This window comes from Apostichopus japonicus, chromosome 15 (assembly GCF_037975245.1).
Source record: "Apostichopus japonicus isolate 1M-3 chromosome 15, ASM3797524v1, whole genome shotgun sequence".
In the NCBI taxonomy this organism is placed as follows: domain Eukaryota; kingdom Metazoa; phylum Echinodermata; class Holothuroidea; order Aspidochirotida; family Stichopodidae; genus Apostichopus; species Apostichopus japonicus.
In genome coordinates this window covers 437,387-453,052 of record NC_092575.1, presented here as the reverse complement: position 1 = coordinate 453,052, position 15,666 = coordinate 437,387, and the positions used below count along the sequence as shown (strand labels likewise).

The 15,666-nt window shown below is 35.3% G+C and overlaps 1 long non-coding RNA gene across 1 annotated transcript in view; it reads left to right on the top strand.

Moving 5' to 3' along the window:
- The window catches only part of LOC139981021 (uncharacterized), a 45,294-nt gene that overhangs the window by 7,001 nt on the left and 22,627 nt on the right, over nucleotides 1–15,666 (top strand). Inside the window, exon 2 of the long non-coding RNA XR_011797764.1 lies at nucleotides 11,649–11,928. This is a non-coding gene — a long non-coding RNA (uncharacterized lncRNA). The remainder of the gene's footprint in view (nucleotides 1–11,648; nucleotides 11,929–15,666) is intronic.

The following is a 15,666-nucleotide window of genomic DNA, read 5'->3' as shown; positions in this document are numbered from 1 at the left end:
GTTCATATTGAGTGAACCGTGATACGTGTGTGTAGTTGTCAATGCACATACCTGTTATATATGATGGACTGTATATACAGTCGATATGCATTATACATAGCCTGTGTTCTGTTAAGACATCTGTTGATTTCCAAATCCTCTGTGATTTTCGTTAACCTCACCTGAGCGTTGTGGTGAATGAGTAAACATGCCAATGAGGTGACTCATGGTTTTCGGTCAAAAATCGGCGCAGTTGTGGTCTTAAATAATCGGTGAAAAGTGAACAATGACAAATTTTAAAATATTTGGACTGAAAATTATGTATCTTACTAAATCTTATAAAAAACAGAGCCAGGAATCCCAGGAGACTAAACTAAACAAAAAAAGATATGATTTTAGGCCCTTTTTTCATAGTTTTAAATTATTCTTGTCTAATGTTTGTTCCAAAATGTTCAAAGGTTTGAAGTAAATGTATTACATACAGGGAGACAGAAAAGAGGGGGTGGATGGGGTATGGATGGGGGTGTAGTGGGGATAGAGAATTTCAGATAGAATTTGTATTTTCACAAAGATGTTACGAGGAAGCTCCGCATCATGCATACATACATACTAATGTTTAAAACTCCTTGTCAGCAGACTAGTGCAGTCTCTACCTACACCAGCATCCAAGCTCGATATAACCCGCTTAGAGCTTGCTCTAATTCTGTCTGTTCTTGTTGACATGTCAAGTATGCTGGATGATTAAACATACTCTGTTCGAAAGTGAAAATGTCTCTTTTAATTTTTGTGTTAAGACAGCGTTGTCATATGTTTTAATACACACCACGTACCGTACGGTTTACAGACATATCATCGCAGGATGATGTACCACAGTGCGTTTGACAGGTTATAGCGAGGCACCTGACAGGGCGTATTACATTGAAATATCCTTGTGCGAACTCGTTAACTGTTAACTTCGGAAGTTTAGTTGATCGAATAACAGAAACTTAATACCGAATATAGCTGTTTTTATTGCACAATAGGGCAGCATGGTAATACTAGTTTCTCTCAGCGCAGGTATTTATTAATATTTACAAATCTTACCTAAATTATTACGTAACATAAAATTATCAAACAAAAGAAACTAAGACAAGATATGTATACATCTTATAACTAATAAGATTCATGTTTGATGTCATGGGGGTGCGGGGGTGGATGTATCCACATTGTGTATGTGAACTGTATTTAATGGTGCGTATTAAGTGTTACTTTGAACGAGACGTTGGTTATGGAATAAACGACAAACACGGTTGAAACCGATTGTGCTGAGTTTGCTCCCGAACTGACGTTATATTGACGGTAATAAATTCAAAAGTCCCTCAGTATATAAATTGAGAGATTTTAGCCTTAAATTATTGTGAGAACATTAATGTAGATGCTGTTTATACGCAACCTCTAGGTCCGACATTACTCTTTTGATGAATGAGACCTACCTACGTACCAAACTGCCGTAAATACCCGGCTGAAGATTACACGCCAAGACGCGTAGAAAGTTAATGATGAAAACGAATATCCTCTCTATAGTACAACAGGATTCGTCGTGGATTGGGGGTCCTAAAGGGCTTTTTGAATCGTAAAAGTCCCCTCCTAATCGTAGTTTTATTTTTCTCTTAAGTCAATGTATTCTTCTTAATCATTATATGGGAGAAAAGTCAACACAATTCATTTACTTTATCAGAATTCGTTAAGATCTTATTCCGGCGGAGTGACGTAGGCAGGCCGCGTCGAGATGTTGTAACCACCTTTAGAATGGACACACTGCATGCAAAATTAATTGCTGAGTCTACTATTGGAACCCCTCTCCCACCCCACCCCCCCCCCCTCTCGACCCGGTGGTCCCTCCCTTCCCAGTTTCTCGTCCCTTGTTCCGTTTCGTATTCTCAATAAAAATGAATGTATTTTTGCAAGCAGTTTTCGAAACAATTTCGACAATAATTTGGACAAGAAATGTTAGTATTAAAACAAACGATTACAAACTCTCTTGTCAGGCAATCTAAACATGATATTTTCTTACCTAGGTTTAGCCAATTCAACTTCAATAAATAAAATAGTAATACACCATTCAAATGATTTAACCAATCGTTTCTGATTTACTCAAATTTGCTTTAATTTGTGACATATAATATTCCACATCTCCACGCTTTGAGGTGTCTGTTTGGTGGTGAGGGTATGGGAGGGGGCGGTAGGTGGAAACTATAATAAGGTAATTCGATCATTACCACTACCGTATCTTTGTGCAGAGACACTAAAATCTAAGACATTACATATGCCGTATGCTTGCCTGCTACGGACGTTAATACATGTGTCAAATGTCGGATAAGGAATGCATGAAACAATGTTATAGCGCAACAAAATAACTTTCATGTTCCATTCTAGACATAGTATGATATACATAATGTCATAATGGCGTCATTGTCACGTGTTTAATGGCTATTATAATGATCATTGTAAGGTTACAATATTGTCACTCAACCTTGCGGAATACTTTTCCAGGGCTTGTCATGTGTTATTTTGGCGGTTTGCTGCCATCTATAATGGCAAAACAGATTTGTGAATTCTATGGATTGATAATATAATATGTAACCATATTAATGTAAGGTACATCAACGAATAGAGGTGTTAATAATGCTCAGTTCCGTTGTCATCGCTTAATCGCTTTCAGATTAATGTAGTCATGGCAAAATGGTCCTTGTCATTTATAAATACCAGCTCCCTGCGGGTATCATGCCGCTACAGTAAAGTTATGTTTACTATACACACAGCCCCTGATATGAAGAGCAACACGATACTTCATTATTGTTTAATACTATTAAATATATGATTTGTACACATCTGGAGTCCACTCACCCGTGTGAGGAGGGGGTAGGGGTGGGGTGTGAAAATGAGACAGTGGGGGCCAAGCGATCCTCGGGGTATCGAGACAAAATGGGTTTCATAAAAGCCGAGTGTGCTAGTTAACATTTAAACTGAGTTATTATCGTTGTGTCTGAATGCCATGGTGGTAGGATAAAAGCCACAACTTTCAATATGTGAAGTCTGCATATAAAGGATGGGATGTGCAAGCCAAGTACGTCATCGGGTAATTATTTTTTTCCTTGTAACGATCTTTGTTTCAGTCTATGAATATGGAGTGACTTCGATTTGAGTCAAAGATTTAAAGATATTGTACGGATTTTGTCTTATGATTCAAGTTAATTAACGTATAAAGTTAGAATCGATTGAATTATGGATGATCACATTACATGAAGTGATGATAGTTGCAGACCAGATTCCACGACAGACTGTTGTAAGTATAAGCCTCGTTAGGGTATAGTCATCACTATATATAGACTCTTATATTATAGAAATGTAGGGTATTGTATACTTGGTTGTAAACAAAACCTAAATCCCAAAGATTCTAGGATACACGCCAGGAGCGATTCCATGTCAAAACCTTCCTTAATACCTGCCATCGACGCCTTGTCTCTAATCCCGAAATATGTGACAATTATTTGGATAAGCTCAACACGCATAGGCAGTAGCTAAGGAACAGGCTGTCGTGTCAATCAAGCAGGATAAACAAACGACTGGGGATGCACATCTAAAATGTAATTTTACAATAACTGGTACTGGTGTCGATGGATGGTAAGCCCAATTGGAAACTAAGTCACACTTTTCTACGGAGGTGGAACACTGAGTTCTTTAAATATCAAAAGCTGGTATTCGTTGTCTCAAGAATAAATTATGAGTCACAAAACGAAAGAGGGTGTAAGTAAAATATGATATTTGATTTAGATATAATGTAGCCAATGTATACCAACATCAAATATAATGTAAGGTAACCAGAGGATGAGTAGTTATATCGTATACAATTTGATATTCAGTCTTAATCTGGTAATAAACTTTTGTGGTGTGAGAGACATGATTTGTGTGTGTTCATCTATGTTTATAAAGACATTTTAAAACTAAAGAAAGGAACATTAAACTCTGCTCTCTGCCACACAGGAACAAAGTTCATTCGGTTTCACTTTGTTTGTCTTGCATGTTACATGGACTAAAGCCTGAAAAATCATTTCTGAAATCGATAAACAAGTATAAATATGATGCTAAGTTTTTTTTTAAATAGGTACCGCTACTTACTGACAAAGTGCCAACAAACAAAGAACATACGATTTATAATTTAAAAAAGATATATTAATTAAACAAAGAAAGAACGAAATATATATCTCTCTCTCACACACTTTCTCTCGAAATTGTGAAATTGAAGACCGTTTAGTGGACCGAAGTTCAAGAAACAAAGGACTTAGGTCTAAATGCCTGACTATACTAACAGCAGGAATTGACGGGCATTGAAGGGATCAGTCGTTTTATTGTATTGGATATAGAAGATACTTCTTCACAATTCGCTGGTTATCTCTGATGATATACTTTGTGTACATTATATTTATATCGTTATAACAAAGACAGATTTCTACCAATGTATATATCAAGCTATTCACTATGAATAAAAGAAGATATATTCTTCGCTCCATATTTCTTTACAAATTTACAAACTTTTGAAGGGTGTGACACCATTCAAGACCAAACTTGCTTTCCTTATCTTTCTCAGGTTTTGCAAGATTTTTCCGAAAGGTTAAGAGGACATTTGGCCTTAGGTCATCTTCTCTTGATTTATGAAAATGGTTTTGACCGAAAGTTTGATGTCCACACATTTTGACCATCTACTGAACACGTATCGTTAGGGAGGTCTAGCCCATTAAAAATTGATAGCTAAGGCACCGGTCACCAATAAGCAAAATATTCTTCCTTTTTGTTAGCCAGAAAGCTTCAAATGCCTTTGCAATTTATCCATTAAAGATTGTTTATTATGGTTCAAGTAAACTATTTTGGCAACAACTTGATAAAACGATGAATTTTTTTCGTTAAATATGAAAGTTAAATCGATGATTTGTGGCCCTTGGTTAAAGATTTTCGAGCTAACCGATGGCCCCAAACTATTAATATTTACGATGATTTGGAGTTTGCAATTCAGCCGCCTGGACACATTAAACCGACGCTCACACCTAAAAGCTCTGAGATTGACCACTCGCGAAATTAGGTTCCAAAGTTTGATATGTCAGCCTGTGCTATCTCTCGTAAGAATCTTAGGGGTTGGTTACTCCCCGGTTAGAGGTTAGATGAAGTCGAAATGTCAATATAAGCTTTTCAAGAATGAAACTTAAGACTACATTTATTATGGTTTGATTCTGGTGTACTCCCATGTACTCGTCAATTTATATTCAAACATTAATGTAAAGCCTTTATTCCATGAACAGAAAATTGATTAAGAAAGTAAAGTAAAGGGGTCGATGTATAAACCACAAATCTAAAGGTTCCCAAAAAATAAAAATAAATCGCCAATTTCCGTACCTCGTCCATGTATCTCAACATCTCAGCCACTAAAACTAAAATTAATTCGGTAATATTTCTTTCTATGAAGACGTCTTTCTGTTGCTGTGGACTTTATATGGAATAGGCACATGCTACACTATATGTTTCCATATAACCATAACATGAGAAAAAGGGTAATGGACTGAGTCACAACAATTAGTTGTAACCGAAACGTAACGAGTACTTAGAAGCACTTGCCTGGTGAACAACTTGGCTGAAGTCGACAGGTTTTTCGTTCCTTTTTCTCTCTTGTTTATTCTGATATGTGAAACGCGTTGGGTGGGGAACGGGGGGGGGGGGGGGGCAAGGAACCAAGTTAGCGATAAATGAATGTTTCTACAAGGCTCTAAATATTTTGTAACCCAGATAGTTTCCACGTTAGCATTTTGCACAAGCAACATGGAAATTGGAAAGAATCATCATAATTTGGACCTGAAGTTGACGAAGCAAGTGACTATACACGGACTATACCGTACTGTATGTCTTGAGGTGTATTAGGCCTACTACCATCGTGTTACAGTTCCTATACTTCACTCAACACATCGATCTTGTTACCTGGTTTTCATGGTCTCAGCCGTCCACAGTTCACGGCCATATTGTCGACAGAGGTACGGCAATAATGTCACGGGGTCATATCATGCGGGTTTCTACGGCGAGAATGTCAACGGAGTCGTACTGCATCTTCCATCATAACAGGAGAATTCTAGACCTAAGAAGACTCCAAATCTGCTGCCTGTCATGGTTGTTGTATACCTGCATCAGCATAATGCAAGGTCAACACAAAAGATAGATTGTATAGTAAAGGTGCATTTAACCTAATAGACTAAGCTAACCCCGTCAGGAATTCTGCAATCAATACCAAACATAATGAGGCAATAAATAAGGGCCCTTTACGTAGATTATAGGGTACATCAGTGGCAGATCCAGGATGTTTCGAAAAGGAGATGAGGGGTGGGGGAGGATGGGAGAGGGGAGGGGCTCGAGGAAACTACATATATTAATACCGATATAACGGTGTATATATAGGAATACATAGAAAAAATTGTATACAACAAACATTCCTATCTTTATGTACGGTCTGTTGAAAGTTTGGAAGCCAGAGATTTAGTCCATTGAAATGGATCTGGTAATATTAAGAGAGATAACGAGTCTTTATTAGTTTTTTTTTTTTGGAACATGTATTGCGACGTCATCGTGTCGCAATATTACTTAATCACTGACATTAATTGTGTTAATGTCATTGAATTCATATTATATGATACTGCAATTCATTCTGAATAGAATGTAATTTTGTATTTATTATACATTCAACTTTCACCGAAAATACTTGTAATTTGAAACAAGTGTAAGGACCGGGTGTTCCTGATGAGAGTTGAGGGCTGCGTTTTTGCTGACGTCATGGTGGTCCATATGACAAGTGTCAAAGTTCACAGATGTCCCCCTCAGATGAAGAGCGCAGGATTTCTGCAAGGATTACAAACTGTCTGTAGTGGTATGGTCACCATTTGTCTTGAATCACGAGGGTCCTCCAATCAAGTAGCAGGTGTGCTCAGCTGTCATTTTGACAGGATAACGGTAACTTGACCCAGTTAAAAAAAATCAGGACATTGTTCTAATTATGCTTTGGGTAGAAAAGTCTATAATCTCTGAGACTGTGACCTTGTTCTAGAATAAAGGACCGCATTTATGAACTCACATTTATGCCGGGTGGCAAATGCTCAGCTTATATACATTGGATTAGACGGAGTCATAAATCTTTACACGAGGCAATAGTCTAACAAGTTTATACTAATTTCAATAATAATGATATATCCTCAAAGTTTACAAGAAAGTAGATCAAATTTTTCAGCTTTTTTCGGCTATGAAGGCAGTTCGTTGCGCTTCTCTTTTCTATGGCACACATGAACATAATTTTAACATGTGAATGTGATATGTGATCAACCTAATATATATGCGGATGTGCATAGGCCTTGACGATGTTCCGTGGAAGGTTAGCGGGCATCACGTATTAAATCTATACGACGCTATGCTTTGCTCAAGTCGTTTCATGTATCCGGGCATAACTTACATTATTCAACGCTGGCTTATTGAATAAATTGCCCAGTGTTGTTACTCTTTTGATTTGCATATGCTACACTTTTGTATTATGTTTCAGAATGCTTGAAATGCATGTTTTCTTGAAAGTCATTGTACAATAGTTTAATCTGGAAGGATTCACTGCATACTTAAAGCGAATTTTTAATGGGTTTAAACTCGGTCACGAAATTTATTGATAAATCATGGTTTCTGTAACCTCTGTAGAAAACCGTTAGGCCATACGTAACGTTTGTCCTATTTATTTTGAAACAAAAAATTAAGAGTAAAACCATTAAACTCTGTCAATGTGTCTCTGTCTCTGTGTGTCCTTCTTTGTAATAGATATCGCTTTGGAACAGACGTCTATTGTAAAGTGTTCTCATGCAATTTACAAAGAAAACTAGAAAATGAGAACTTTATTTGGTATGTAGATGCCACCTATTTTGATAAGTTCTCACGCAGCATTTCAAAACGAATTAAAACATCGTGCATCGCGGCCAAAAGTATTTCGTTCGATTGATGTTCCTATCACGTGGTGCGATTTTGAGTTATCAATTGCAAGGAGAAAGTAAAACAATTCAGATTAGTTGTTAACAACACCTTTTGTCAAACTTGATGTTTGACTGCGATCCACGTGACTTGAAATGATTGATGAATAAGACATTGACACGGTATTAAACAAGTGTCCAAATAATTTACATCAAAACTATGATTTAGTTGAGTTGTAATCACGTGCTATCTTTCAAAATATATATCAATAAATATGCGTTACTCGTGCTTCTCTTTCCCGCACGTTTCGATGTTAACAATATCGTAGCTCTTTGATGTAGTGTGTCAGTATATTGTTGATGTAGTGTGTGACGTGGATTTAGTTTGTGATGTGGATATACTGTGATGTAGGGACGATGTAGTGTATGATAATGATGTAGTGTGTGATGTTGATATACTGTGGTGTACCGTAATGTACTGTAATGTACTTTATACTGCGATGTACTATGTACTGTGATGTATTATGTACTGTGATGTACTATGTACTGTGATGTACTATGTACTGCGATGTACTATGTACTGTGATGTACTATGTACTGTGATGTACTATGTACTGTGATGTACTATGTACTGTGATGTACTATGTACTGTGATGTACTATGTACTGTGATGTACGATGTACTGTGATGTACTATGTACTGTGATGTACTATGTACTGTGATGTACTATGTACTGTGATGTACTATGTACTGTGATGTACGATGTACTGTGATGTACTATATACTGTGATGTACTCTGTACTGTGATGTACTATGTACTGTGATGTACTATGCACTGTGATGTACTATGAACTGTGATGTACTATGTACTGTGATGTACTATGTACTGTGATGTACTGTGTACTGTGATGTACTATGTACTGTGATGTACTATGTACTGTGATGTACTATGTACTGTGATGTACGATGTACTGTGATGTACTATGTACTGCGATGTACTATGTACTGCGATGTACTGTGTACTGTGATGTACTGTGTACTGTGATGTACTGTGTACTGTGATGTACTATGTACTGTGATGTACTTTATGTACTGTAATGTACGATGTACTGTGATGTACTATGTACTGCGATGTACTATGTACTGCGATGTACTATGTACTGTGATGTACTGTGTACTGTGATGTACTATGTACTGCGATGTACTGTGTACTGTGATGTACTGTGTACTGTGATGTACTGTGTACTGTGATGTACTATGTACTGTGATGTACTATGTACTGTGATGTACTATGTACTGTGATGTACTATGTACTGGATGTACTATGTACTGTGATGTACTATGTACTGTGATGTACGATGTACTGTGATGTACTATGCACTGTGATGTACTATGTACTGTGATGTACTATGTACTGTGATGTACTATGTACTGTGATGTACTATGTACTGTGATGTACTGTGGTGTAAAGTACTAGTATAATATTGTAGTAATAATAAATATATTACTACTAGATATATAACTAATACAATTCTAGATATAATAGTATATAATACTATAATAATACTTATATAATACTAATTATTCCAGATATAATAGTAACAAAATACTAGAATAATACTAACATAACAGTTGATATAATACTACATAATAGCAACATAATACTAGAATAATACTAATATGTTAGTATTATAGTAATAATACTTATAAATTAGTAAATATAATTCTAGATATAATGGTAACATAATACTAGAATAATACTAATATAACAGTTGATATAATACTGCATAATAGTAACATTATACTAGAATAATACTAATATATTAGTAAATATAATTCTAGATATAATGGTAACATAATACTAAAAAAAACTTATATAACACTAATAATACCAGATATAATAGTAACATAATATTAGAATAATACTAATATAATACTAATAATTCCAGATATATAATAGCAACATAATATTAGAATAATACAAATATATTAGAAGATATAATTCTAGATAATATTATAAATATCATAGTAACATAATACTAGAATAACACTAATATAATACTCATAATTCCAGATATAATAATAACATAATACTAGAATAATACTAATATAATACTAATAATTATAGATATAATAGTAACATAATATTAGAATAATACTAATATAATACTAATAATTCCAGATATATAATAGCAACATAATATTAGAATAATAGTAATATAGCAGTTGATATAATACTGCATAATAGTAACATAATACTAGAATAATACTAATATAATACTCATAATTCCAGATATAATAATAATAATACTAGAATAATACTAATATAATACTAATAATTATAGATATAATGGTAACATAATATTAGAATAATACTAATATAATAGTAGATGTAATAGTAATATAATACTAGATATAATACTAGATATTATACTTGATATACTAATAGAAACACTTAAGTCAGTTTATTTACTTGCGTACTAAATCTGTAGAGAGGTTGATGGCGAGGTCAGGTCAGCCCTAATTGATTTCTTTTATAATTATAAGCATTCTCCGACTTGATCAAATATCGATTTCATACACAAACAGTTATGGTTTATTACGCTTTGAGATAAAAAATGACCTTTTCCCCCATATTTTTCATAAAATGTGAAAATGTTAATTTGTTAAACCCGAAATTGTCATTTTTCTTTCAAGTCTCAAAATTTCAACTGATTTGTGAAGCGATTGATTGAGAAAAAGATAAGTTCCTGTCTTTAGTGGGTCACTGACTGTGTCAATAGCCCAAGCCTCATATTCAGACTTCTAGTTTGGTTTTATAGAATTCTACAGCAACTCTAGACGACGAGCCCACACATTTCTCGTATATATTTCTTGTATTGTGGTGGCCGTGATGCGTGTAATTGTCAAACCGGTAGCGTGATACATCAATAAATTCCCATAAGGCTCATTTCACGACTAATTGAAAACGTCAAAATCTTCACCCATATGACAGTCTGATGGAGGCAAATCAGTTAAATATTATAGGTTACCAGCTTTTCAGTCTGGAAATTAAACTCTGATATTCAGACAACAAATCTGCTCTGCCTTTGGTAAAATATTACATATTTCTTTCAGTTTCTGGCTTTTAAACCCTGCAAATCCCAGAGGTCTCGTAAACACTAATGAAAATGAGAAGTCTATTGTTTTACATGAAAGATGACAGCTAAACTCACCTGGAGAGATGATAGATCCTCGGTGTGACGTCACTAAGCCGCGAGTTTCATACCTGTTATTTTGAAATATTTAAAATTTAAAAAAAGGTATTTCTTTTTAGATTTAGGTCTGTGAAGAAAACGCGAAAGAAAGAAGAATATGTTTTGTGTAATGTTGACGGTGATTCACAGAATCGAAGTAATAGAAACGCATATATGTTGGAAAGGTTTATCCTTACAAAGGAAATATCAATATTCATGAGGGAGTTAAGATGAAAAGTTGGAAGGAAAACGGAGGAAACAAGCAAATGAAAGCGAATACATTTGTGTTGTTATTAGCAAAGTTTAAAACATTATAATATGATAACCATAATTATGAGGACTTGGTGTAGTATAAGAAATTATTTAAAAAAAAATCTTCTTGAAAATAAAAATATATGAGGTTGTCTTATTTGTTTCCTAGATTTCATGAATGAAGTGCGACGTTCAAGAAATCATGAGATGTCGGCTCCTCTTGGTCTTAAAACGAAGATGAGGTGGCATTGACCATTTCTACTTGGTTGCACCTCACGATATGAGGAGGCGGCGATACCGATGTTTGTACCGGGCGGAATGGTAGGCTTCGGTTGCATGAGTGTACCTCAGGAGATGAGGCGGCCATGATAGGTTTCACTGGGGTTGTGCCTCACGAGATGAGGATTACTGCTGAGCAGATGACACGCAATCTTTGAACAGAAGTGTAGGTACGTAAGCTGATGAAGTCTTTACTGTTCGTTTTATACTTTGATTCATGTTATTTGTGATCCACCCGATACTGCATGTGCATTATAAACTTCAACGAGAAAGACTTCTCATTTTGGAAGTGCCCACAACGATGACTCTTTGGAGCACGTGACATTATTATCTGAGAGTAAAAACTAAAAGCTTTGCATACGGTGTCCATTCATCCAAAGAATGATTTAAGTCTTCCCTTTACAACAGTTCTTCTTTTCGTAATTAAAAGAGTAAATGTGAAGCTTAACCAAGGTAATGCATCACATCACCTATTCTAAGTAAGCTGCCACCGTTACATTATAATGATGATAGCTTAATAGCCTAATGTGCCTATTGTGTGAGATTACCATTGTTTCACATTACGGTCATATACTCATACGGTAGGCTCAGGCTTATGTAAGCCTGTGTTGGGGTGCTAATTCCAAGGTTCTGGCTTATTGAAGCCTGTGTAGAGGTGCTGATTACTTATATAGTTATGCTCTATGGAAGGCTCGGGCATGTTGAAGCATGTGTCTGTCGGGGTGATTGGAGTTGTTCCACGAAACTTGCATGCTGCGTATATAGACAAGTCTAACTTTACACAAATCAAACGGTTGTCTCCCCTGCTTCTTTTTCAACTTCCTTCTCCTCCCATCAGTCCATCCATGAAATGGCGATGATTGATTATAGTCCAAGCATTCACTGAAGAATACTGGTCTTAAGACTCTTTGTATGTTAACATTCATGTTGTTAAAATTACAGTATATTATATAATTTTAATTTTTTTTATTGAAAGTATCTTTAAAGGAGTGGACCAATGAAAGTTTGAATAAGGTATAAATATTCCCCACGTCCAATCAATTATAACTTTCAAATATAGGGAATATTGCAGTGACACATATAATAGAAACAGAAATGTATCCTTGGTCTTTTAGTAAACAGTAAGTTTGCTTTGACAATAGTTGGATAAAATCTTATCAAAGCATAACTATGACCATATTTGCAGTTACCGGTACCATTTATCAAGTACCTTCGTGTTTACCTTTTTGCTATAACTGTCTCACATGATTTACCTTTGAAATTAACCCATCCAAGACAAAGCAAGTCTCGGCGCCTCTTTGTCTGTCGGGGATCTTTCTTTCGTAAATCACAGGTTTGCCTCTTAGGATTATCTTATCTTTGGCGTACTATAAAATTAAATACAAATTTCTTATCAAAATCTTCAGCGAGCCATTTCTAATAACCTCCATTGTTATCTTTCTACGACTGTTGCTAAGGGAAGGCAAATGATATAGTGTTTGTTGAAGTTAACAGCTATTAGCTAAGAATCACTTGTGTTCTTTTTATTGAACCATTTCCTTTATTTGATTGGTAACATCTATAGGCATTATTTATCATTTATAACTAAGGGTTCATTCTCATATAGGGTAGAATCCTATCCCGTGTTATGTCTTTATGTCAATTACGAGAACAATTTATGAATCGACCTCTTAACGTTCTACTTCAAAAGCCATCCACTTCTGTTCTAGCTCAGTAAAAGGACTTCAAATTTGACTAAATATTAAATAAAGAATGTCATTAAATGTAAACAACAGCCACCCCTCCCATCGAAAGCGCAACCCTGCTAGTCATGTTAAAATATGACCATATATTTAATATATCAATGTTTCTGGAAGGCGCTAAGCTTGTTTGTCACAGATAATACTCAAGAATTATGTTTTGAACATTAAAATACACCCGTCATAACGATAACATTGAAAGTACACCACATAGTACTAGAAGTCATTATTATCCAAGCCCTTGAAAATGAAATTTCGAAACTGACACATTGAATGTTAAATTATATGCCTCCTAGCGATTCCCTGTGCTAAATTATGACCTGGAAGTCACAGAATGAGGGAAGAGGGATACATTGAAGCTACCGGTGATAAAATAAATGACTCAATTCCAGTTTCGAAACCATGAACAAACAACACTCGAGTTATGTTGAGAGACGTCAGAGGTAATTGACAATTTACATGTCACGTTTTTGCCCTGACGGCGTTCGATGCAATCCCAAAGTTTGTTTTGTTGCATTGCTTTCTCAAATCTGGAGGAAAAATTCAACAAAACGAAGAATACTTATGTCAACATTGTGAGAAATATTAAAAAGTAAACATTGTGAGAAATATTTAAAACAAGTAACAATTGTGAGAAATATTAAAAAGTAAACATTGTGAGAACTATTTGAAAAAAGTAAAAATTGTGAGAAATATTAAAAAAGTAAACTTTGTGAGAAATATTAAAAAAGTAAACATTGTGTGAAATATTAAAAAAATTAAAAAATGTGAGAAATATTAAAAAGACAAATGATAAGCATGTGTGTCAATCATTTGCTCCAACTTAAATATGTTCTTTGTTCATCGGTCGAACATCAATACTAAATCATACATGTTGACAAACAGAGTGTGTTTTAAACGTAAGTTAAATTCTCAGTTAGCGCATTACAATAGTGAGTGATCTTGTGATGTATTGGAGATTTACACACCTGCTTGGGTGTCGCCTATGATGCTGCTTTTATATCTGTATCACCAAACATCTCCTGATTAAAGCCTTTAAAGTTTAGAGATTGTTTAATTCATCTGATTGTTAACCGAGATAATCCCTTAATTTCATTAGGAATGGTATGCGTTAGTTTCCTTTGACAATTTTCCACATAAAATATAATGTAAAACCTTGCAAACATGTAAATAAAATATGCAAATCTCCAGATTCCTTGCATCTCCTACTTTGGCATGAAACGCGTCTCCTCGCACACCTTGCCTGCACTTTGACGGTTCGAAATGTAGGCCAATTTTAGATCGATAGCCGTATCCGCTAGCGAGGGTCAGAAATGACGTAATTCGTCTGACGTCATTAACAAGAAATACTTCACTCTGCTTCGTTCGAAGATCCATGTGTTATGACTATCTCTAAATCATGTTTATTAAGACCTTTGTAGAAGGCATGTCCGCCCCTTACGAGTTATGTGTTTCGATAAATTAAGCCGAGGGCTAAGTGTTGCTTGATAAAGCGTACTAAACGTCAGAAGGTGAACGCTGCTACGTTTATATGGTTATCCAATACTAAACTTCAAAGGCTATTTTATGTTCTGTGTCATTATAGGAATGAATCAGTCTGACATCTTGTAAAATTCTATGTGAGTTATCAGTAATGGACGTCGATTTTATCTCGCTATGATACTTGGTATAGGTTTAAAGTGTTTGAGACCACCACCGATTTAAAGATCATTCTTAAAAACTGCCACTTTCAGGGATTTTAACGAGGAGGGGGCATGGCCCGACGTAAATTGTATCAGAAATATTAATGCAAGCTATATATTTTTGGTAGATAACAATACCCTTTGATTAATAAAAAGATTACACGAGGAACTATAGATTAAACGTTAGTACAATACTGCAACTTACGAACAAAGTGAAAGTTGAAGTACGACAGACACAATAAACTAGGGCAATGAATCATAGCTCGTTGTATCTTAGCTCCTTATAGATCTGATTCAGTTAGGCTATTCGCACTGTTAATTTAACAGAGACCTTGCTATGCTAATGAGGACGAGCGGGCTTTATCTCTCATCTACTTCAGTCTGACCTCTTCGGCCATTGACTAGTACTATCGTCAAAAACCGACAGGATTTGGGACAAAGCGAATCATAGCCCCATTTAATACTAAGATTGCTTATCGCAGGTCCT